Consider the following 24,386-nt stretch of genomic DNA (forward strand, 5'->3'; position numbering starts at 1 on the left):
GCTAAAGATTTTTAAGGTTAATGCACTTGAGTTCGTTGTCGCTTCTTTGCTGACCAAACTTGGTTGCCAAGTTGCAGTTGCTGCTGGCACTACTCCACTCCTTTCGTGATCTTGTCGCAATTTACATTTTCATGCACCAATAAATGCGTAAATAATAATTACCCGTTAGGCTCTGCACATAAATTGCCATCAATTTGCTTTTGTATCTTGTTTTCATGTTTTCTCTCTTGATCATTTTTCGCGTCTTTTGAATTTGACAAATATTACGCATACGCAACGTTGCACGATGAGACACATGCCACATGCAATTCGGCACTTTCACTTGTTAACATCAGATGGTTAATTTAGGAGACAGATTATTTAACTTAGTAATTTGTTATGGAAAAATGAGGAGAAGGCGGCCCGGAGAAAAGTAGCCAAGTCTAGTTTATTGACATTGATTGGAGATACTGGAATAAGTTAAGCTTTTCAAGCTAAAAACTTAAGTTCTGCATTTATTTATCTATATATATAAATTAAATTCAGAATGGTACGTTTTCACCTAAAAAATGCTTTAAATCTGTCTTTTAAGTTATTTCTTTTAGTCAAATAAATTTCAAAACAAAACTTGTTATAAAGTAAACAAAACAGATCTTTGCATGAAATCGTTTTGCATTAATTTTGCATCGTTTTCGGATGTTTATTCATACAAATCGTATAATCAAAATCACCGAAACGTGATTTTATATGCATATAAAACTATTTGTGATTTTTGTGGCCAAATGGGTCAGTGCTGTCAGCAACCGCTTGATTTGGGTCAAATGTGCCCACAGAATATTAAACAAACCGTTGTTTTTCGGCAAAGGAAGAAGGAAAAAAAAGAATAATAATTATTATTACCATTCGCATGGCAATAAAAACACACAAAAACTCAAGAGATCGTAGAAACCCGAGAGGAAGTTGTTAATTAATACCCAAGACAAGAGAGCTGGAAAAACTTCTGGGGAGCTCCGTTGGCCGGCAAGTCTGGTTTTTTAATTAAAAACTGGAAGCGTTCGGTTCTACGATTTTATTTGTGGCCACAATTCTTTTTTATGCACGGGTAATTTGGTTACATTTCAGCTACTCCGTCGAGGGTCATCTTTGAATTTTTTGTGGATACTAAGAAGGGAATTAATGGAGCATTGTCGGCCCCTTCGCTAAGCGAAAATGCCTTAGTCAGTCTGTTTTGGGGGCACTTGGCGCCCAAAGAAATTTCTACTTATTTGGCTAAATGCTTTGTCATTACTTACAGCTTTTCAAAAAAAGGTAACAGAATTTTTCTTGCCCGTTTCGCTTACCTGAAATGAGAGGGAAATTTGAGTGTTGATTAGTGAAAATTGTATTTAATTAAATTAAATAAAATGTATTCTCATGCTAAAATATTGAGAGTAGTCTCATGAATGTTACATTTCTTTCCCATGATAGAGAACGTGACATTTCCGTCATTGAACTCTTAGGAAGTCACTTGGCAGCTACTTTCTATTGATAATCCCGATCAGAGATAGACTTCCGCCCATTTCCTGTATATCTCGAAATTGTCTCCCGATGCCGTCTAAATGTTGCCTATCTGTCTGGCCGCATAACTTGAAAAAGCATCCAAGAAGCTAACCAGAGCGTACTGCCGGCATTTTAAGGGCAGCCAGGGTCGACTTGGCTATTTATAAGTACCTGTGCGTATTTCTGCCCAAGTTGTTTGGTTCTTTTTGCTTTGTTTTCGTTTTGGCATGCAATAAATTTGTGTTTTCTGGTCACTTGCAAGGAAACGCGCTGACAGCTGTCAGTGTCTGTATCGCGCCGTCGAAAAGTATCTCAAAGATAGCTAAAGCCGAAAGATTCGCACTCGTTTTTGAATTGGTTTCCCTGCTTCGTATCCGCTACAAATCAAACTGCAACTTTCCAGTGATTGCGACAAATGTTTTCACTTTTCATTTCCAAACTAACTACCAACGCATTTGACAGCCACGCCTATTTCCTTAACAATCCAACTTCAATTGATTGATTGATGCACTGGCGCGAGGTAATCAATTAAATATTAACTGCCATTGTCAATCAGTCAGTCTTACATCAGTCGCAAACAGGCGGAGTTGCATTAATTACCAAGAGGAGCCGTGACTTTAATCAATCTGCAGTTGCATCAGTTGAGCCAAGTCAACGAACCAAGCCTGCTCAACCCAATTTCCTATCAATTGCCGCCAGTTTTTTTTCTGTTCGTTGTCATAACAACAAAAGCAGCTCTTTAATATATAATAGACAAGATCGAGTTGGAAAAACAAAACCAAAAAAAATACAAAAATTGAAAAAGTGGAAGCTTTTGATTTAACCACTGCCTGCAGCCACAACCATGGCCAATCAATTTTTCTGTTTTTGTTTTTATTACTGCGGCTGACCATTGACCAGCACCTCGACATCATCGATTCGAAGCCGCTGCTTAATCATAGTGGAGCAGAGCCGAAATCCCATCCCGTCCACTCCACTCCACTCCACTCTACTCTACTCCAATCAACTCCAAGACCAAGACCAAGTCGAACAAGGAGCTCGCTTCATTGTGCCAGCAGCAATTTCTTCTGTCCGTGCAGCAGCAACAGTTGCCATGTTGTCGCTGCTCCGACCATTGGCAATCATTGAATCATTTCACCCTTTCCCCCGATATTCCACCTCCAACATACCATCTATCTATCTATCTTTCTGGCCATCTATTTCGGTTCGATTCACTGGCTCTGACCTACGATAAGTTTCGCTCTGCGCCTGATTATACTCGTAAAACTTTCGTATCTCCAGCCAGGGCATGCATAATTGCCTGCTCCGGCATTTTTGGATAGAAGCCGAGGTCTCTTTTGTCCATAAACCTTTTCTTTTGTGGGTCACCGGGGTTGAATATGGTTGAGATATGGCTGAATTCCTGGAGCACCGCATACATTTTGCATTTGTAATTGCAATTAGATGCAAATATGGGCGGGTAGCGGAACATATTTTGATCACTGATCGCTTTGGCTAAGTTTATATTACAATAAATTGGAAAGTTTAACAGGATTCATTTCTTATATACAAATAGGTTCAAAATAAAAGCCGTTTTTGCATAACTAGAGCAGAGAGCAGTTTCAAGGAATTTCTTAACCTTAGTATTAAGAGATGACTTGTTAAGAAAATACCAATTTTGATTGAGTGATGCATCTTTTTGTCATTAAAAAGTTCATTCCACTCTTCTATGAGAACCACATTCCGCATTCCTATTAATTTTCATTTTCAAATTTTCTCAACCATTTCCTATCAATGGCAAAGCAATTAGCCCACTTAGAAACCGCCACCTGTTAACCACAGGCAAATATTTCTCAATAATCCGAATAAATTGCTCAAGCAGAATGAAAATTCAGCGGTAAGAAGCGTCTGCATTGACTAAGAGCTGAAGCATCTAAATAGGAATAAATAGATACAAATCACAGGCGGACTGGATTTTCCAGGGGGCAAAAATTAGTAAACAACCGGAGAGGTGGCACTGTGGGACGTGGGGTTACCTGATGTCTAAGTAAATAAACACGAGAGCGGCAAAAGCAGCAGGGAAGAGTTAGGATCGTGCGGTGGCCCCCAAAAGATCGGCAGTTCGATCACCACACATAAACCAAGCCAGACGCCATCGAGACCGACCCAGTGACCAAGTTATGCTGGTCTAGAGAGGATGAAGCTGAAAACGAGGTGGAGAAAGGAAAGGAAATGGCATTCCCCGCAGTGTAAAGAATTTATGAGAATTTTCGTTTGTGCCCGAACACGTAACTCGGCGATAATGAACGATCATCGTTCATAACACAAGGAGGGAGATGGAGATCTGCGATCTAGAACGCAGAACGGGCGATTAATGGGAACAGTTGGCTAACTGCTGTGAGTGTGGTGTGTGGCGCCCCCTGGCGTCGAAATTGTCATTGCTTTGAAAATGAAAAGCGCCTGCGCGAACGAGTTTCGGCTTTTCCACTGTTTTTCCTGCCTACCGCCGGTTTTTGCTTTCGTATTTTCACAGTGAAATCGATATCGTCGATGTGTGCACGTTTTATAATTTTCCCAGTGAAATTTCCTTCTTGTTTAGATGCATCTTCGAACTGCTAATATTGCTTTTGTTGTCTGCTGCGAGTTGCTTTTGTTTCTGTTCGCTAATTAGCGCTTCTTTCTGTCTGTTTGAACTGCTTTCCAATTGAATTTTATTTTTTCATCAAACGAAACAATTTTCACGCGCCAATTCCTGGCATTGCTTAGGCGGCACGTAAGTAAAAAGTTTTATATTTTTAGAAATAAAATGCGAACAGAAATGCTCAACACTTTAGAGGATTAATGGGATTACAGTGGAGTTTGTTGCAAAGAAAAAAGTTGATTAAATTCAATATGTTGTTAATGATGAGTAATAAACTACTTGCATCAGTAATTCGTTTTATAGTACATTATAATTGAAATATATGTTCCTGCAGAAGAAATTGATAATTGTCCATAACTGTCTGCACAGCACTGCAACATATTTAATCGACTTTCATTTATACTGCAGACAATTTTAGTATTTCCCCAAATTGATTTATTACATCAACAGTATCCTTTGGCTGGGTACCCCCATCTGGTTTCCACATTTCTCCGAAAATTTAGACAACACTTCCATCTATCGGCAGTAGTCAAGTTGTAAATTTTCAACAAATTTGTCAAAAATGCCATTAAGTTGCTTAAGGGGCTCGAATCACATTTGCATTCAAAAAGAACTTAAACACCATGTGGGTCAAAGAGAAACACGGAGGGGGCCTCTCACACACAGCAACAGTCGAAGCAGAAACATAAACAAAACCGCGGCCAATTTATGACACTCCACATAACACTGACAAAAAAGATTTCCAAATGCAGAGAACCCCCTCAAACTAATTGCATTTCCTGTCGGTTCTGTGGACGGGGGATTTCCACAAAACGCATAAATTAACAACAAGCACAACTTCCGATAGACAATAGAACAAAATAACATAAAATAAAATGGAACAAATGAAGCAGAAGAGAAATAACAATCAAATAGGGGAGAACAATTCGAATTCCATTCATCCCAAAGTGGAACCAGGGACTTCTATTTAGAACAAATTCCAGTCAACTCAAGGGGAGTTGTCAGACCCGGGAACTGGGTACTGAGAGCCGTTAAAGCGTGACGAACGGAGTTTTGACTGCAGTACTGCCCCCATCAGTTTCGACCGTAAATGACCGCCAGAGCAGTGGCGTAGATAGGGGGAATATAAAAGGGGTTTTCCCCAACTTTATGTTATGGCAAACATTTCTGACATAAGGCAGATTTTTCTATTTCTATTGTAGCAGGAAATGAGTTGTAAAGTGCATTTAACGTTCCCATTAAAATATATATATATTTTTTTTTTTTTCATTTTTATAGGTTGACCATTATTTATTATTTGTTCAGTTACTCTGAGTAATTTACTCTGAATTGCTTAATTTAACATTTTTTAGTACTTTGTTCTAATAACCTGTTAATTTTATACAATAAATATTTTTTATTATTTTTAGTATAAAAAAGTCATGATCATAAATATAGTAAAGATTTCATTTAGTGCAAGCTTAGGCTTCTGATTATAAGGCCCCGTTGCCTTTCTCTATTGGATTTTAAAATATCTTTTGGAAGAATTTATAACCCCCTTGCATTTCTGCACTGTGACTATCAGAATACCACATGCTGCACAACTCCATTGGATCCCAAGCAAAGGAAGGGGAATTTTAATTAGTCTTGCTTTAGCATGTTTATGTTGTTGTCTGTAGTTTATGTTGCCTAATTTAATGCGCTGTGCAATTACATTCCTGACCAGCGTTGAAGCTCGGACAACTGTACCACAATACTCCTTCGCAGCTACATAAAAAAGAAGACGTGAGTGTATAACTCTATTGCATTTTTATAGCCCTTCTAGACTACTCAACGACATCGAGAACGGATGCTCTAGAATAACAACACTGGAGTTTTCCAAACGGTTTTCTAGTTAAAATCCATAAAACGAAGAATACTTTCGAGTTTTTGTTGAGAGTCATTAGAACTTGCTGAGGCGTATAATAATAAAAAATGTGCATAAATTATACGTTGTAATCGAGGAGGAAAGGAATAAAGATTCATTAAGATTCGGTCAGTGAAGCGCAGATAACTATAAATAAAAGAAAAAAGAATTTCATGGCTTAAGAAGTTCTGTAAAAAAATGTAAAACTTCTAGACATTTTATTTAAACTTGTTAATAAAGAAGTGATTACTTATTATAATACCACATAAAACGAAAAGAGAATGTCAATGCTGTTAATACAAAAATAAGCAATATAGCTTATTAGTAATTCAGCATGTTTGCGCGTTTTGTTTGCAAACACTTGTTAGCATATAGCGTTACTTTTCCCTGCCTTGATTTGCAATTTCCTGTTTATTATCCAAGCATTAACAATAAACAAACATTACTATATAGCAATAAAAAAAAGTGACGCATATATTTATGGGTTTTTATATATTTTTTAGCTAGTCATGACTTAAGAATCAAAAGCCTTGACCACTTGCTGCCAGTCAAGACCTTCGAATGCAAGTGCAACGTCATTTTTGCAGCTATTAGCTAACAATTCAATGCATCCGAAAGGTATATATCTCGATGTATTTATAGTGTTCGCCTCTGCCTTATCTAACCCACCCGAGTGACGAGCAGACAGTCTCATCTGTTCTATATAGAATTACGCGTGGCACATACACAGCCTCAGGCAACAGATTTCGTAATCTTCTGGCAAAAGTGGGTTGACTTGGGTTTGGTGGGCAGGAGAGAGGGTTATGGGTTGGTTACGATTCTGCCCTGCCGTCTGCTTTTCGCTTAGTGTGTCAATCTAAATATATACTCGTTCATTGTTTCACCGCATTTCAATTGTGCATTTCATTTGGGCATTACAATCTCAAGAGATCTATGCCAATTGATCAAGAGATGGACGGGCAGGTGGGAACCAGAGACAAAACGTCGAACTGTTTTACAAATAGTTTCTTATCGCCTTCGATCGTCCCATGTGGGTTCGCATTAATTTGTGGGAATGAAATGAATGGCGTTGAAAGGCGATGATTTCTCGGAGGTTAACAAACTAACGTGAACTAGTTTTATTTGAAACTATATGAATACTAACTGCATGAACTAAAAATTTTAAAATTATTCATACTTTCCGTGACTACATTTTGTATATAGGGGGTGAATAGTTTAGATAAACTGCAAATTTTATATTATTCTATTATATATTTTAATGGGTGGTTGTTAAAAATCTCAATCAGAAATGTTTTGCTTGTAAAAATACAATATATTTTCCTCACTTCTTTGAATATTTTGATGTGAAAACGAATAGAGCAACTCCACTTCTTTATCTCAGAATTCATCCCAACGACGATTTCCATGTGATATCTTTAGCTTAATTGTTGCTACGTGTATTTTCAGAAAAATGTTTGTACTCTTGGGGTAATTGTTGCTTATTTGCCTGTATGCTTGCCTGCCAGTCTGTTGATCGTTTGACCGATCCGTTGCGCTTGGCTGTTGTATAATGTCAATTACTTGTGATTTACGACAGTTTAATGATAGACGACTATGCTCATGGGTTGGCTCGATTTTCTTATGGCGTGTATGCGTTGAGGGCCAGCAGGAGAGGAAGGAGCCGAATCGCATTCACATAATAGTCGCTACATGATGCGAGCTTAGCATGTGATGGATGTGATATTTCAGCTCTCGAATGGTGTGTTCTTGTGCCCAGTGTTGCATGTAATTGGCTCATAAAACTTTGCCCAAGTAAAAAAAAAGCGGAGAGAATAGCCTTTGATGGTCGCGGAGAACCTCAACTCCTTTCAAAGGGCAAATCGATTAGGTGGCCAAGCTCACTTTGATAGATGTCAACAACTTTTCTCATCAGATAAGTGTCGCAGAACGTAAGTCACGTAATAAAGTTAACCTGAACTTATTCTGAACATGAATATGCACCGATGCCTCATCATTTGATTATTCATGAGACAAGTCCAAAACTTCAGGTGTTGGTGGCTCTTCCAGTCGCACTAAATTTCAATTAGTCATATAAGGGAAAAGCTTTTTTGTTTTATTTTTATTTTAAAGCTTAGCTAATTCGCCCATTTGGATAGTAACGAGTTTTTGAAGTGGGGGCGCCAAATTTCTCTTTGAGGTGACGCCAACAAATGGACAAAGCAAAGTCGATAAATTAATCGAAATCTTTGGGTCACTAATCAAGTGGAAAATTAAATAGCAGCTTATTAAACGTATTACGAAAGTTTGAATGCCAAATATTCATAAAGCCACCTATTTCATTAATTTTTTTGCAATAAAAAGAAATTACTAATAGTCATAAACAAAACAAGGTACTGAAGCAATCTTTTGTGCCAAACGCCATTATAATAAATTCATATAATAATAAATATGAAACATAATAAACTGTCAAATTAAAGAAGTCATAAAATGAAAAATGAAAGATAAGTACAAAATATTACATAATTAGGTAGCAACAACTTTACAATTTCTTTTTGTGAGATAGCTACAACATGAGTAAGCCAACAGGTTCTGTTTTAAGTTTTGCGAGATGTTTTACCTTGTTCTTTCCAACTTTGTTTTTTTTTCTCTAGATGGCTGTTTTTGGTTCTAAGCTAAGAGACCGACCACCGACTGACTACCGAAAGGGAAACGAACTCATTGAAATTCTTGACAGGTTAGGCGCGCGAATTGTGTGGCATAACAAAAGAAGCACATCAAACCCATCTGTAGAATAAAATAGAAAGGGGAAGACATGGAAAGACGTCAGTTCTTAGGAGCTATCATCTGTTTTGGAGGGAGGACGACCTCATGTGGTGAGCTCTCTACGTGTTGCAGCCACTTTTCCCGCCTTTTAACGCTTTTCCTTTTAAGGCGGCGCCACTGAACCCACTAAGTCCTCGGAAAGTTAATTTCCAACTGCCTTGACAGTCGGCCACTAATAAAAGCTAAATATTGCAAAAGTGTTGATCCCACAAAGTAGAAAAGTTTTAATTAGAAAAAAATATCCTAGCATAATAAAGAAAAACTTTTTGTAGAAACTTTAAGTCCTGCAAAATGGGTGGGCATGGTCGAGTGGGTTAAAGGCAAGGACCTAGGACAAAAGCCAGAGCTCAATGACAGCAGCCACAGTGGCAGACAATATAGTTGACACATATTGGAGTGCATATTCATATTCATATTCATTGTTTATCGCATACAGGAAGCCGGGGAAAACTCGACTCGGGGTTATTACACTCCCCAGCAGACAGCTTCTGTCAGCCAATGCACTGATTTGTAATTGTTCCTTTTATTATTCGCTTTCTATCTTCGTTTCATGTATTTATCAAGCCGCAAACTTACTGGCTGATTAGAGAGTCGCGTCGCGTTGACGTTGCCACTCAGAAGTGGGTCACCGATTTGTTGACTCCAATGGGCGGCACTATAAAAAGTATCACTTGGCGGCACATATTGATAACTCTCGTTGGCAGTTGCACTTTAGGTTGCATTATGCATTTGGCTTTTTGTACCACTTGGCGTCTCTTTGTCATTTGGCTGGTTTTATGGTAGGAATTTACGATAGTTTGGGGGAGTGCTGATTCCATATCAATCAATCGGTTTCGTAGCAGTAGGTTAGTAGAGCAATTACGCCCAGATAAGGTAGATTTTGAATGAGGCTAATGGGAGATTATTGACTCGGCGACCAATGACCCATGCTGCGATTTCGAAACAAAGGCTTGTGCAAGAACTTCTGCCGCCATTCGATACGCCTCGCAACAAAATTCAATTAATTATTTTTTGTGTTCCCTGTTTCGGGGCAACATGACACTCCAATCGGACTGCCAAAGTTCAACTCACCTTGTCCAAAACAAAAAAGGTTTAGTCTTGCGCAATTTCTTGAGACGTCTGCTAAAAAAAAACAAGAAAAATACTATGGTTAGATAAATGCCAGACAGAGTTACCAATCATATAAAAATAATTATTAATTACAGTCATCGAGACAACTTGTTCTAGCAAGGCTATTAAAATTAATCAAAGTCGTTGCGTTACAACGCATTTTCATGTAGGAGATAATAAATTGTGATACTTATTCTACCTGAACCACATAAACAAAGTGACACCCACCACCGACCAGGCAAAACTTGTCAACTGTAACGCAAGACAATCAACAAAAAATGCATAAATTAATAAAGAGAGAAAAAGGGAAAAGAGTCTATAATGCCTTCGAATGATATCGAGTGCGATGACGGGCCATGTAACTGCTGCAAATTGTCATGAAAGTCAGGGTTATTTACGGGGAGGCACCTTTGCGTAGACGAGGGAGTTTCGTACTATAGGCGGTCTGCTGCACGCAGCTAATTTCATGCTCAGTGGCGCAGTATCTTTTATAATTGATAGAGGCTGGGGCAAAGGCAGTAAAAGCAACTTTGTCCTAAAGTGGTTATATGATATCACAACAGACACAACTTGCCGGGGGCCAGACAGAATTACACAGACTGATGACAAAGTTGGTGAACTTTGGTAACATTTTACTTTGATGCAAAGAAGGAGATTGTGTCATGAAATACAAAAATTCTTGGAAAATATCATAAAACAAAAGTTCAAGCTAAGAATACAGTATTCTTTTAAGTTTTAAGTATTATAAGGTTTCATTTTGAAATAAACTGAAATCTAAAGCTCTATCCTGCAATATATTAAATGTATGTACAAAAATTTGTACCTTAAGTTTGCCTTAAGGGACCTTGCAGAATATTTAAAGTTCTGTCACTCCACATGTAGTAACCTCTTGGCAATAGCAAAACCAATTTTCCCAGTTTAATAGTTGTCAACACACAAACAACCCCATCAAGATATCTATTTTATGTACTTCATAACAATTTCTTACGCATTATCGCTGCTCTGACACACTCGTTTTACTTCTTTCTCCCTTTCTCCAAGTTGTAACCTCAAGTTCATTAGCACCCATAGAACCCCTCCTATTGCACTAAACTCGGGTAGTTACTACAACAAATTGCCAATCAACATCCAGCGATTGTCGTCGTAGTTGCCGTTGTCGTTGTCGTTGTCCTCGGCGTTGTCGTTGTCGTTCGTTGGCCCCAAAAAGGCGAACTATTCACCGGCAATCCCATTCCACCCACAACCAATCCTCCCTGTTGTAACAGCTGATGACACGCACTTTGCGTGTTTATTTAATAAATAAAAATTTGCATAAATTTGCCAATGTGAGTGAACGAATTGCAGAAGCGCTGTTGACATTTCTCCCTCTCTCGTGAAGCTTTGACGCAAAATTGAATAGAAATGCAAACAAATTTATTCTGCCATTCGTTATGGCAAAAAAGAAGGATTCATTGTGCTACAAAATCAAAATATAAATGAATGCCGACATACAATAAGTCATAAATGGTTATATTTATGGGCACCTAAATAATGGGAAGATTTGTTCAATATATATATCAAACGACAACTCAATTATTTTTATGGTCCTCTGACATTTTGGTATATGTTCGAGCATTGTATTTTAATTTAATTCTATTTAAAATGTATGTGTAGATATATAATATCGCCAATTAATCTCTAAAGGTAATACAATTACCAATCCGTTTAAGGTTCAAGTTTTAAGTCGTACTTCCAATGGATATTTAGATCTACAGTTCTAATATCCCTTCATTAATAAAGCTATGAGCAATACTCCTTTAATGTTTTAATGACTTTAAATTATCCAATTTAATCTCCCTTAAAAGCTTTTGCACGTGTGTACTCATATAATTAATTTATCTCAGCTTAGTGGAGCACTTCCCTCAATCCATTTGCCCCATTAGAGGTATGTTCTTAAGCCGTGTCTTGGATTGCCTTGAACCCAGCCTAGCCCCAAGTCTGATGTCAGCTCAAGTTACTTCTCTGCCATCCACTCATCATGTAAGCGATCAATCTCCAACTGCTTTGCATCATAACCCAGGCGAACTAATAACCCGCCATCAGATTTCTGGGCGCCCCGCTAAAGTGTAACTAATATGCGATCTTCGCGATGGCTAGACCGTAGTGCCTTTTGATTAATGGATGCCGCTACTGTTTCGAAGCGGGCAGAGCGGTGAAGATTTACAAAAGCATAGAAATTTATGCGCGTTTTGATTCGAGACGCACGACGATCGCAACGGATCGGATCTCAAAACAAAGCGAAGAGCCAGAGGCGCAAACTGCAAAATTATGGAAGTTGAGAAGATCGAGTTCTCGATCTCATTCTCCATCTCGTTCGGTGTGGGCTTTCATTTGGCTATGGAGTTAATCGACTTTAAGTGATTGGCCAGTGTGTTTGCCTTAAACGGCCAATCTTCAATGTTGAACAAAATCGTTTATCTTTTCCCCCTTTCGATGGCTATAGTTAGAACCAAGCTGGTTTCCTTTCGCCTAGTCTAAGCCCAACCTCAATTAGCGACAATCATTTTTCATTTGTCAGCAATCAGATATCAGACTCATACAAAAAATATTACTGGTTATCTGGTCATTATCTCAGAGACTCAGACTCAATGTCAAGTCAAGCCGGACCGAACCACTTCCCAAGTAGTAGTAGTTCTGTTTGCCCAATTCTCAGTGCAATTTTGTATCTTACAGATACACATAATAGTTGGTTGTGCTTTGCAGTTCTTTTCAAATATTCGTTATTATATAACGGGTTTTTCTCTTTTGTTTCTCGTTGCTGGCTTCGGAATAATTATTCCAAATATTCAAATAAATTATCAACTAGAACAAATGCCGGGGTGGAGATTAAAGAGGGGAGGCTGAACAGCTGCACAGTAGCTGCGATTTGCCAGCTTTTGTTGTTCACATTGTTGCACAAAAGTTTTACATGATAATAAATTTAAGTAAGCGAGGGTGGGATAGAGATAGAGGTAGAAATACTGGCTATTCGCCTTTTCTTTCTTTCCTTCGGCGGGGGTTTTGAGTGGGCCAGAGATGAGGCTATTGTTTGGCGGCTTGGCTTGCAATAAAGTTAGACTACACATTTTCTAGGGTGTCGGCTTGTCAAATGACAAAAGAGCACAAAATCCAAATGGTTATAAATTAGATTATAGAGGAATTCAGAACGAATGAAATTATTTCGTTTAAATGGGTTAGTGATGTGAAGACGAAGTTTTCTACTAAAAATAATTGCAAGGTTAGAACATTTGAATTTGATTTGTCAATGAGAGTTCTTAATTAAATTTACTTATAATTTCGTTATAGATAACAAAAAAAAAGCAATTAGTTATCCTTCTATTTATCCTTCATTCATAAATAAATCAGAAACCTTCTCGGAGATTATACCCATTTCCGGACAATACCTTTTGCATATTGAAAAGCCTTCGAGACGCGGCATTGGCGTGAATAATTATTCATATTCATTATGGCCATTAGCCATAATGCTGGTGAATGGAATAGCTTACACTTGTCTAGTTTTGTGTTGTCTTGTCTTTCCCCCCATTTTCCCCATTTACGGCATGGAATTTTTTCCGACAGGGGCCGAAAGAAAATGCAGCGCGTACAAATGCAAATGCCAGGCGAATGCCAAAGAGTCGCCTTGGGATTGGAGGTGTTGTCTTGGCACTTGATTAAAATGCACCGACAGCATTTCGATGGCCATAAGTGCGGCTGCAACTGCAACGATCTATGGTCGTTGCACTTGTGATAATTCTTGATCCGGGAATTTGCGGAAGTTTCACTTTACTTAACACACAGCTGGAGGGTGCGGTCTGAGAACTTTGCCGGGTATCTATTATACCCTCTTTTTCCGAATCCTTCGACTTTTGTAGTTTGCCGACCAGCTGACATATCAAATATTTAATTATCGCATGTTTTTACCTTTAAATTTATTCTTCTGCGGTTTGTTTATATATATATATACATATATGCTTTTGTTTTTTACGAGCGCTTCTCGTGTGCAATAACCTTGCCAACAAAAGCTCAACAAACTTGACATGGAAGCATTTTACATAAACACAGCCAAATCTCAACAAAAAAGGAATAAAAAAAAAGCGAAGCGCTCCATCTAAGATAAGTTCAAATTGGCATTATTTTTGATGTTTTTCGTTTCTTAAACCGATCTTGTTTAGCGCGGCAAGCATGAAAAGTGGCTCATTCAATGCTCTTGTTTAGCTCGATTTTATTGTAGTCACATATGTATGCACATTCATTCGTATTTTACGATGTTTACATTTCACTTTGTTTGTTGCGATTTATTTCGCTTCCTAGCCGCACAAGGCTGAGGTTGACTTTCACGCATCATGAAATCATCCGTCTCGTGTTGAATTCCATTTCATTACCTCCATTTACAGTTCTTTATTATTTTGTAATTCGAAATCGATTTCGCTTTGCAATTTGTGTGGAAATGGCTGAGCAACAAGGTTGTTGTTTGACTACTTATCGATTGTGTTTTTTGTAGCTTTATGGTTTTGTTTTACGAAACATCTTATCACAAAGAGGTATCAATTTTAAGTGGAAGGCAACGAGAACTTTGTGACAACAAAATAATGTAGAGTATCAGTTTTCAGATTTTAAATGTTTTATAGGTAGTAGAGATAGCAAAGAGTTTTTTCCCGAGATATTAATAATGATTATTAGCAGCCAACTCATTGTTGTTTCATTCGTTCCGGAAATATTTTCGGGAAATTGTATGACAAATTTTTCGACAAGTGATTTCTTCCTTGTTCGACAACAATTAATGGCATTTATTCCTTATCGCAACAGCTCGTTTCCAGCTGGTTTCGCAGTTTACATTGAAATATGCACGAAATGATATCGAGAAATGGTCAGAAAACAATAAACAAAGCTGTGCTCCCTCATTATCGTCTGAGAACATATTGCGACGCCAGAAACTTCATAGAAATGCGTTTTTAATTCAATATTTGTAGGAATTTTCTAAAAATGCAATAAATTGCAATTATTTATGCATACATTTTTGACGCTCAAGATAATGTCAGATTGAGAAAAATGAGTCTAGTTGGAATGAATCCACTTGCTATTCACTGCGCAGCCATTTGAATTTCATTATCGCGCAGTTGCTTTAGCTTAAAAAGCAGTTTAATGTATGACAGTTTATTTGCATAAAAACTAAATGCTGCGATGCGGAAAATATGGTTCAAGAATCTTTGTTCAATATTATATCAATAAGAAAGTAACAGAAAAATGTAATATATAATGTATCATAAGTTTACCTTAAATTATATAAGCTCGTGATGAATAGTTTCTCACTATATGTTCTTATCAAACATAAAGATTTCTGTAAAGATAAGAATTGATATTGATATAAAAGAACTGGGAATTAATCAATCAACAAAATAGTATAACTAATCTCTTTCCACCTTAATTTTTGACCCATTTATGTCATTCCTATTTTGACCCTGTTCCCACCGAAAACCCCCATCTTATCTCTTTACAAATTTTACTGTCCCCAAAATAAACCAAATCAAACAATAGTATTACCCCACATTCAAATTATGCAACGGAACCAGTGTAAATTCCTTTTATTTATACCTAATACCATCTCCACCTTATCGAGGTGCGTGTCTGCAACGTAAATATTTAACTGATAAGAAAGGGTAAATCAAATCTGCGGAATCCAACTTGCCTAATCAGTAATTGGGGGCGTTCATATGTGAGTCAGTTCTTGATAGCATGCGGGAATCCAATTTGTTATCACATTCGTTACATTATTCATAACATCAAACAAGAGTGCCTAATGCGTCTTTGGTATAAATTAATTAGAATGGAGGAACTTAATGCAATATAAAAAGTAATGAAATAAAAAAAAGGCTCTTATTTAAATATGTAACATAAGCTTTTAGGTCGTTAATTAAAATTATACAGACAAACATTTAAATTTAACAGCTAACACAATTTATTTACCCGCAATTAAAATACCGCAAATGTTTTATCAATGAAAGAAATACAATAAAAATAGTTTAAGTGAACCCACAATGAATACGTTTATCAGAAACTGATTAAGAAACATAAATTCAGCGAATTTAAAGCTAAAGACAAACAATAAATTAAGAGCTTTACTGCAGATATTGCCCCTCCTTGTGAATGGCAAAAATCGAAAGTGTCGACGGACGGGAAAAGATTTTGCAAGGCTCACAAATCTTGGGATCGTGTTGGGTCCGGGGTTTGTTTGCTTGGCTGTGAATCACGTCGGAGATTCAATATATTTTGTTTTGTTTCGTTTAATAATTTGCATGTCTGGGCAATTTTTCATTTTATATTTACTGAGCTTCCTTGGTTTCCCCATATTGTTTATGTTGCGAATGCAGCTGGCAGAGGCAACCACCAAGCCCCCAAAAAAATATACCCAATAAATTTGTTATATCCTGTCATTATTTATGATTAAAAAAACAATGATAAGCTAGAATTTAAATAGATTGTATTGCATTACGGAAAACAGCTCTGGATAATAAAAAATATACTATTGTGTTCGGTGAATGTGGGCACATAAAAATCACAACAAAATTGGCAAGTGAAAGCGCCAAAGAAAAAATTGCCACGAAAAAAAGATCAGATGGCTCCGCTGATCAAGCATCTCGGCAGCTGTTTCAATTTATTTTGATTTTGAATCTATTTTATGGACGACCAAATGGATTTCTATCGGTTTGAGTGTGCGCATAAAGTAAGGCAAGCAAATAAATTTAATTGTAGAGCCACTCCAACTGCTGGTCATAAAAATAATAATAAATCATTGCCATCAACCAAAGACGTAATCAACAATGTGAAGATCATTAAATTAATACTATTATTTGGGCATTCGGAGACTACCTACACACTTGCACCGAAAGATATCTGTTATGAAACAGTTCTCAAATCCAATTGACACTTTGGACAATGCCAAATCAGAGCGAGCCCAAAGCAGACATGGCAACAGTGTTTGCCAAGACGGAAAATCCAATTAGGAAAATCACATAGAGTCAGCAAAGCGCGTAAAACCAGAAAGACCCCAACAAAAAATGTGCGAGGAGAAGCGTCACTTATCTACAGTCCCCAGAGAGACAAGAGGAAAACCCGAAATGAAATGCAAACGACAAAAACAAATCTCTTTCAGCTGTTTTGCGTATTAAAGTATCCTGCAAATAAAAAATATGCTGTCTGAGCGCAGCTGCTAATTTAACAACAGACAGATGTAAAGAAATATGATTAACCGCAGAGTAACGATACAAAATGGGTGTTGCAACTCGCAATCCAAGTGTGCAACACCAAGCCAGGCCGAGAAAAGTCAAGCCAAAAGCCGTGGCCATTGCATGATTTTTCCACTCATAATGAAACCGAAAGCAGACAACAACTGCTGCGAAAATCTCCTCAACAGTTTTGGCGTAAATTAACGTAAAATACTCGAAAGCAGCTTGGCCAAGACACCAGACACATTGTACAGCCCCCATGGAGAGTGAAGTGCGGATTTGTAGTTTAGCTTAGCCGTCAGCTTTTGCCGTTGCCCCAACACACCTTGATTTACCTGCGCACAGTAGTGACTGCCTCCATCTCCATCTCAATCTCCGGCTACCGATCCCCTAAATCTAGCGGGCACGATCATTATGAGGAATAAACAGCATCTAAACGATTATGGCTTGGCTTCCAAAACGGCCAACAACTGCGACTGGCAGTAGTTAAATTTGTCGCTGGCTTATCTACCATCTAAAAGGTATCCTAAGGTGTTCAAAGCACGTGCAACCTGGTACTCATGTTGATGGAGATAGGAGAGGCATTCAATCTGCATAAAGCACTGTTAATACCCTTTTGTTTAAATACAAATTCTATAATTTATTTCACGAAGTAAGACAATGTTAATGGCAAAGAAAAGAAATACAAATTTTATATTGTCATGAGTAAAATAATTTTGCTGTCAAAGTTGTCTTTAAAAGCTAAGCTTAAATTTCTTTCGTATGTTTCCTTCTTTTTATTTAGAATGATAAAAAAACTGTATCCTACTTTCTTTTTACTTTTTTCTTTTAGAAAACCCTAGTTTTGGTGTTTCACAATACTTTTTTTTTGCAAAATCAACTTAAGAAATGACTCAAAGTGTGTAAAATGAACACAATCATTAACAAAGTATTTGATTCCTCATTACCAGCAACCAACGAAATCAAAAAAAGATTGCCAAAGAGGCAAGAAAAATGTAAAGAAATAAAACACTTTGTTGCCTGCCTTTCAGCAATTTCCAAAACACATTTTGGCCAAAAAAAAATATCTTAAGAAAATAAATGTTAAAAATTATGGTGCGCAGCAAAAACTATTTTTTTGTAATTATTTTATGGTTTGAATTTCTTTTGCAGCCCCCTTAACGCCACTTCCACCCACTTTGACGCCTATCGGTGAGGTGAATTGCGAGTACGCCTACTTTTTACATCATTTATTATGTGGGCAAACTAATAATGAATGCGTTTGGCCAAAGAGGGGTATATTTTTGAAGGGGACTGGCGATATTGCATGTTTTCAAGTGGCACGCTTCGTTGATTGCTCCTGCGTTTGTCGAATCACTCGGCTGCAACCAAAACCAAATGTATGATTCAATAAATCTCTCTTTGAGTCTATGTTTCGGCTTAAGTAGCCAACTTATGGCTAAAATATTTTACCCACAGATACACTTCTGTATACGAGTATCCGTGGGCGTCTCAACCATTTCGTGCGCTCGATGAGTGTCAAGAACTTGTCTTGGCCATAAAGAGAAACCGGCAGAAATGTGCACCAAATGCAACAGTCAAACAATTTTGATTTTAGTTTTGCAAAAAGTTTAACCAGTTTCCCCACTAGTTGACAGTTGGCAATTGAAGTCATTTTATGGCAACTTGCAGAATGAGGAATACGTTAACTGGCTGACAGCCAAATGAAAGAGTAGGCCGCAGCTCAACTAAAGGTTGCGATCATGGACCATGAGTAGTTGATGTTTGGCGGCTGAAGTGAAATAATTCAAAAACTAAACCTTAAACAATAAAACCAATCAACAAGAGACAAAGTCAATAAACTTTGGATGAGGTTAACCATCCCACAATCACAACAGACCTGCGCTCAGAACAAGTTATAACCGATTCTGCACCACGATCTTCAACTGATAACCCCCACAATACCAACTGCAAATAAAAATTCTGAGCTTGCGAAAAACACAAACAAATCAAAACTAGAAGTGCAGCAGTAAATGAGGGAGATATATACAAAAGCTATAGCCAAAGACTGAGGCGACTTTCAACAAAGCATCGCCTATGAACCTGGCAACCGGTTTTGGCTCCTCCATATAGACAACAAACAAATAGTGTAAAAATACACAACACAACACACAACCTGAGAGGCCATAAACCAAACGAGCGAGTCGCAAAGGGCAGAGTACTGAGAACTGCGACCGAGACTTGAGCCAGACTTTTGAGATACTCGCACTTTTGGGGTAGATACAAAATCGAGTTTCTCCGGATCCCAAAAGAAGTCCAGGAGCCTTTTGGTCAATGACTGGTAGAATTGCGGAGGGGCAGGGTGAAGTGGAGAACTCAGTTCTCCCCCTTCTGGAAACAGTTGACTTGACCATCATTATCATCATTCATTTTTCATGGCTGAGTGCCTGGCAGGCAGTTAGCTCTGATTGTTTACAGCTGCCGTAGTACAAGTTAAAATCTAAACTGGTTTTCCGCCCAGCTGTTAGCCCGGTCCCAGAAACTCAATATGCCCAGCACAGGATGCAGACAGCCGTCAAGTGGCTCAGCGGGTTGAGGTTGTGTTGACCAAGGAGTCACTGAGCCGATTGGCGAGCGGGTGCGGTTGAGTTTGACCCAAAACGCTTCTCGAAGACACCGTCTGCGGGTAAGAAAATGATGAAATTCTGGGGGCCCGAAAGCGCTTGTCTTTGTTCTGCTGGTCTTTTTTTCCTTTTTTTTTTTGGTGCTGTTGCAACTCATTATTTTGCGGTTGAAGAACCAACTTTTGTTATGGCGTTCAAGTGCATAAACATCTTCCTCTTTTTGCCTTTTTAAACGGTAAATGATATACACTGATGTTGTTGTCATGGCAAAATCTCAGAGGCATTTATACAAGTCCGAAGTCTTAGTCAGAGATCTTCAGCGAGATGAAAGCGGTTGGGTTCTTGTGGGTGATGAAATGTGATGATCGTATTTGCGGTCACCGGAGTGAGTGGGGCACTAAAAAAGAAGCTAACGGAACACTCGTTTCATAAAATTAATGGATGAGTATGCAAGAAGCGGGAGGTAAAAATACAGTGCGATTCAAGAAAAGAGATATACAAAATATTTTTAAGTAGTTGATACTGAAACCTACAATTAATCAAAAATCTACGAGGTATAGAAAATACATTTTCTAGAATAAGAAAAAATTGAATTTTAGTTCGTTCTAGAGTAAAAATTTTATAAATTAAAAGTGTTTCTTCTATTTGATGATTAAAAAAATATGTTTTATGAATTTATGAAAAACATTTTAACATACAAATACTTAAAAATATTTGACTACCATCACTTAATAAGTTAATATAGTTATTAATTTTCCCTATATCAAAACCTTTTTATAACAGCCTGATAAATATGAAACGTAATGTCTGCAAATGAAACATTATGAAAACGTTTACTTTTTGGGTTTCTTTTTAATTGAAGTTTGGGTCAGACGAGGAACTTCATTTCATTTCTTAACCGTCATTTCCATTTCTGTCAGTTATAATTAAAATTAATTTATTACCCCAAAAAAGTGAATTAAAAACTTCAATTAATTATGAAAAAATGAGATAACGAAGTAGAATGGAGTTCATTTACACAATCAGCTAATCAAATCACAATGCTGAGTCATGGCTTCGGAGAAGTTTCTCTGAGGTCTGAAAATACCAATTACATTTTCTGGAATCTTGTTGAGAAAATTCAATCCATACCATATACTCAATCATATCGATGCAAGCCCACAAACCCGACTTAAAATATACAAGTTTTTCAATTTGCCGCGATTTCCATATTCTTTGACAAATTTCGTTGCCAAGCAGGGGGAAAACTTAATTAGGCGTCTCTTTCTTGTTTGCCAGTGGGCAGCCTACTCCTCACCTGGCTCCCAACCTGGTTTTCCTCCATCGATACCGCCTCGTCGAGTGTTTGAGCAGGTTGTGTAATCTTTTGAGCTAAGCTAAAAAACAAACTTGGGCCTGACACTGTAGCTAATGCTAATTTGAAAATAATACAAGGAAAATTTAATAAATCTTTAGGAAAAAAGGTTGCCATAGGACTTTTATTCAGATCTTTCAGTAAAAAAGATTTATTTGCTTTTTCATCATAAAACTAATCATAAATAAGTATAATGAAATGAAATAAAATTTTTTAAGAACTTTCGAAACAAATACTAGTTGGGCAGACAAGATATGCTGATGTTTCTTAATTATTTAAAACTCCCAGCAACAGTCTCGGGTTTGAAACAAACTTTTAACGACTCTTTGTCGAGTTTCACCCATCTAATGAACTATTCCTCGCCCCGTCTAGACAAAAATCAATGCCAATCAGCATTATTATCTGGCCAAGGTGTTAACATTAGAAAAAATACAAATAAATAAATAATTAAACAGTAATTACGACATCTAATCGGTCGACAAGAGGTATGTAAATGCAAATCACAAGCGGCAACAAGAAAAAAAAGTTGACTAATTGCAAAGAATTTTGCGACAAAAGTGTAAGTGATAATTAGAAAGAGGGAGAGAAGCAGAAACGGAGACGGAAAAATAAATCAAAGAGTAGCAAACAACGCGTCGATAATTAAGAGTTAATTACAGCTTTTAAAAACATTTTGCGATTTCACTTTTTCTAATGCAGAAAAAAACAAACGATTTAGACTTGACCCACATATCAACACAGTGAGTAGTGCGAGAACGGAGAATTGAATAAAATTGAAAACCGAAATATCCAAAGTACTTGGCGCAGAGTTTGCTCATCAAGTGCGTTACGCCCCCGTGCGTGTTTCTCTCACGACCAAGACCCAATTTCCGATGACAAAAAGAAAACGAATTCTCATTGAGTCAACAGATTGAATGTCTTTTGCGTGGTGGTCTCGATTACAAAGGCAGAATCTAAAAAGCAGCCAGAAAATCTAACAAAGATCTTGGCGACAATTATAACTACATGAGCATGTTTCTACAAAAGCGCTGGCCTCAAACACGCAAATCTTGTTGGACTTTTGCTTATGTTTCTGCCCACTACACCAGCAGTGCACTTGAGGTAGTTCATCATGGCATGCCGCCTACGAAAATATGTGTTTTCAACATGGAAAGTCCATCGAAGGTCTCCTTTTCCTTGTCAAAATTATCTGCGGTTTAGCATTGGGGGAAATTCCTAGAAATCTACACTTAACATTGAGATTTAGACATTTAACCGTTTTAAATCATAATTGGTTGTCAAGTCAAAGTCTTTGTTTTTTTTGTGGTGCTTTTGTTAATTAAATAAGTGCGTGGATGATGTCGTCTCCATAATCAATTTCAATTGAAGGTGTCAAGCTAGGCCCAACTGAAATAGAAACTGACGTAGGCAGACTTTATTGTTTGCCATTCGAAAATTCTCCCAAGGAAGGTTATCTGTGTGATAGAATTTATACGAGTGGGAGGAAATCAAGGGAGCTCATTTAACAAAATATAGGGCAATTAAATTGAAAATTCTGATTTAACATTCTATTACAACTGGTATTGAATCTATTTCACTGCTTACCCAATTTAAAGGAATTTACTTAATCACTGTTGAATAGGCAGATTGACTCACCGAAACTGCAAATAGAAAGGGAAAAGGGAAATTAAGATCTTGTTTATAGTAAATGTGATTAATTGTTTCAACAATGTAGTCAAGTGCTAAAGGAAATGCCAATTTCATTATTTGCTTGAGACTTATTGTTAACGAGTCACGGGCTTATTTAAACTTAGAACAAATGCACTTGCTGAGTGTATGGAATAGAGACCCACCAACCTTCATTAATCTTAAAGGAGTTTATCAACTGAATGGTTAATCTGTCCCATTTATCTATCTAATCATGCTTAGATGTTGTATGCAAATAAACCACTCAATTTACATAGCGAGTTTCATGGTCCGCATAAAATATTCGCCAACAAATTTCTTCTCAGCGACACATGCTACTAGCAATTAACAAAATGTTTCTGTTTCTTTTATCGCTTTAAAGCCTAGCGATAAGGAAAACTATGAACTGATAATTATTGACCGTGATAAGAATATTGACTGGCTGGAAAAAGGAGGCAGAGGCAGAACAAACGAGAGAGAAATAGCGGAAGTAACACATTTGAGACGTATAGCAAACAAATCAGCTGATTCTTTCCAGTAGTTTGAGCTTAGGCTAGATCAAGAAACCCTAGAAATACATACACACAAAAGTGCTCCACGTTTACTATATGCCAATCTTTCCGACAGAAATTCTCAGAGAATTGTGACGCACTTCTCTCCCAATGCTAAATGCTAAATTTAACAATAGAAATAAATGTGTAGAGCGGCAATTTGTATTCTGCGTGAGTCTCTCCCCACAAGTTTTTGTTGAATAATCAGCTGATCGGACAATCTCTATGAGACACCTGCTCTTTCTGCTTGATTCTTCAACTTTGTTGGGGTTTTCTCGCCGGATTCATCTTAAAATTCGTCGGAATCATAAAATTTGTCACCCAATTTATTCGGAAGTTCACAAGCACTATGCCTTCAGCTTTCTTCAGTTTGTTTCAGGTTTATTTCACTTGATAACAAACCTGATTTCTCATCAATGACGTATTTACATTAATCGTAATCGGGGTTTTGACGTGTTTGTACCGCAGAGTTGAGTGATAAGACGGTGGCTATCTGCATTAGTCAAGTTCAATCAATCCTTAACTACAAATATCGTATTTTTTCTTTGTTAGTTACGGTAGTCTATCAAATTACCGTCAATATAAAATTTTATTGGGTAGATAGAACTTTGGCACATGGGTTCAGTTATAGGTTTTCAGTTTATTCTGATAATAACGAGGGTGTGTGTTTAGGCACTGTGGGACATGTGCGTTTGAGTGTTAAGACTCAACAGCTTATACTTGAATGTCGAGTATCTAAGGACGGAATATTTCTTGTTTGCTTAAGGGGCTAAAATTATTTCAAGTACTCGACTCAGTTTAGGAACATCAGATTGAGGCAATGACCCAAAAAATAAACATTCTTCGGGTAGGTCCGTTTATGTTTCAGAATAAACAACATAAAATAGTATAGGATATTACACAATCGAAAGGAACTGCGTAAATATTTAATTGGATCTAAACAAATGTATTAATGCTTTAAGATCACTCTTTTGTTTTAATATACTTTTCTGATACATATCATCTGGCATGCTTTTTCGTTCTTGACAGACACTCAA

The 24,386-nt window shown here is 37.4% G+C and overlaps 1 long non-coding RNA gene across 3 annotated transcripts in view; it reads right to left on the reverse strand.

Annotated features, from left to right (window-relative positions):
* The window catches only part of LOC108053617, a 38,608-nt gene that overhangs the window by 10,962 nt on the left and 3,260 nt on the right, over positions 1-24,386 (reverse strand). The window contains exons 2-4 of one of the 3 annotated variants that reach the window (XR_006417638.1): positions 22,769-22,773; positions 15,227-15,291; positions 9,897-9,944 (exon numbers count right to left, since the gene is read on the reverse strand). This is a non-coding gene — a long non-coding RNA (uncharacterized LOC108053617). Of the gene's footprint in view, positions 1-9,896; positions 9,948-15,226; positions 15,292-22,768; positions 22,774-24,386 lie in introns of all 3 variants that reach the window. The other 2 variants (XR_006417637.1, XR_006417639.1) reach the window with 2 other exon arrangements.

This window comes from Drosophila rhopaloa, unplaced genomic scaffold (assembly GCF_018152115.1).
Source record: "Drosophila rhopaloa isolate 14029-0021.01 unplaced genomic scaffold, ASM1815211v1 contig_2, whole genome shotgun sequence".
Taxonomy (NCBI): domain Eukaryota; kingdom Metazoa; phylum Arthropoda; class Insecta; order Diptera; family Drosophilidae; genus Drosophila; species Drosophila rhopaloa.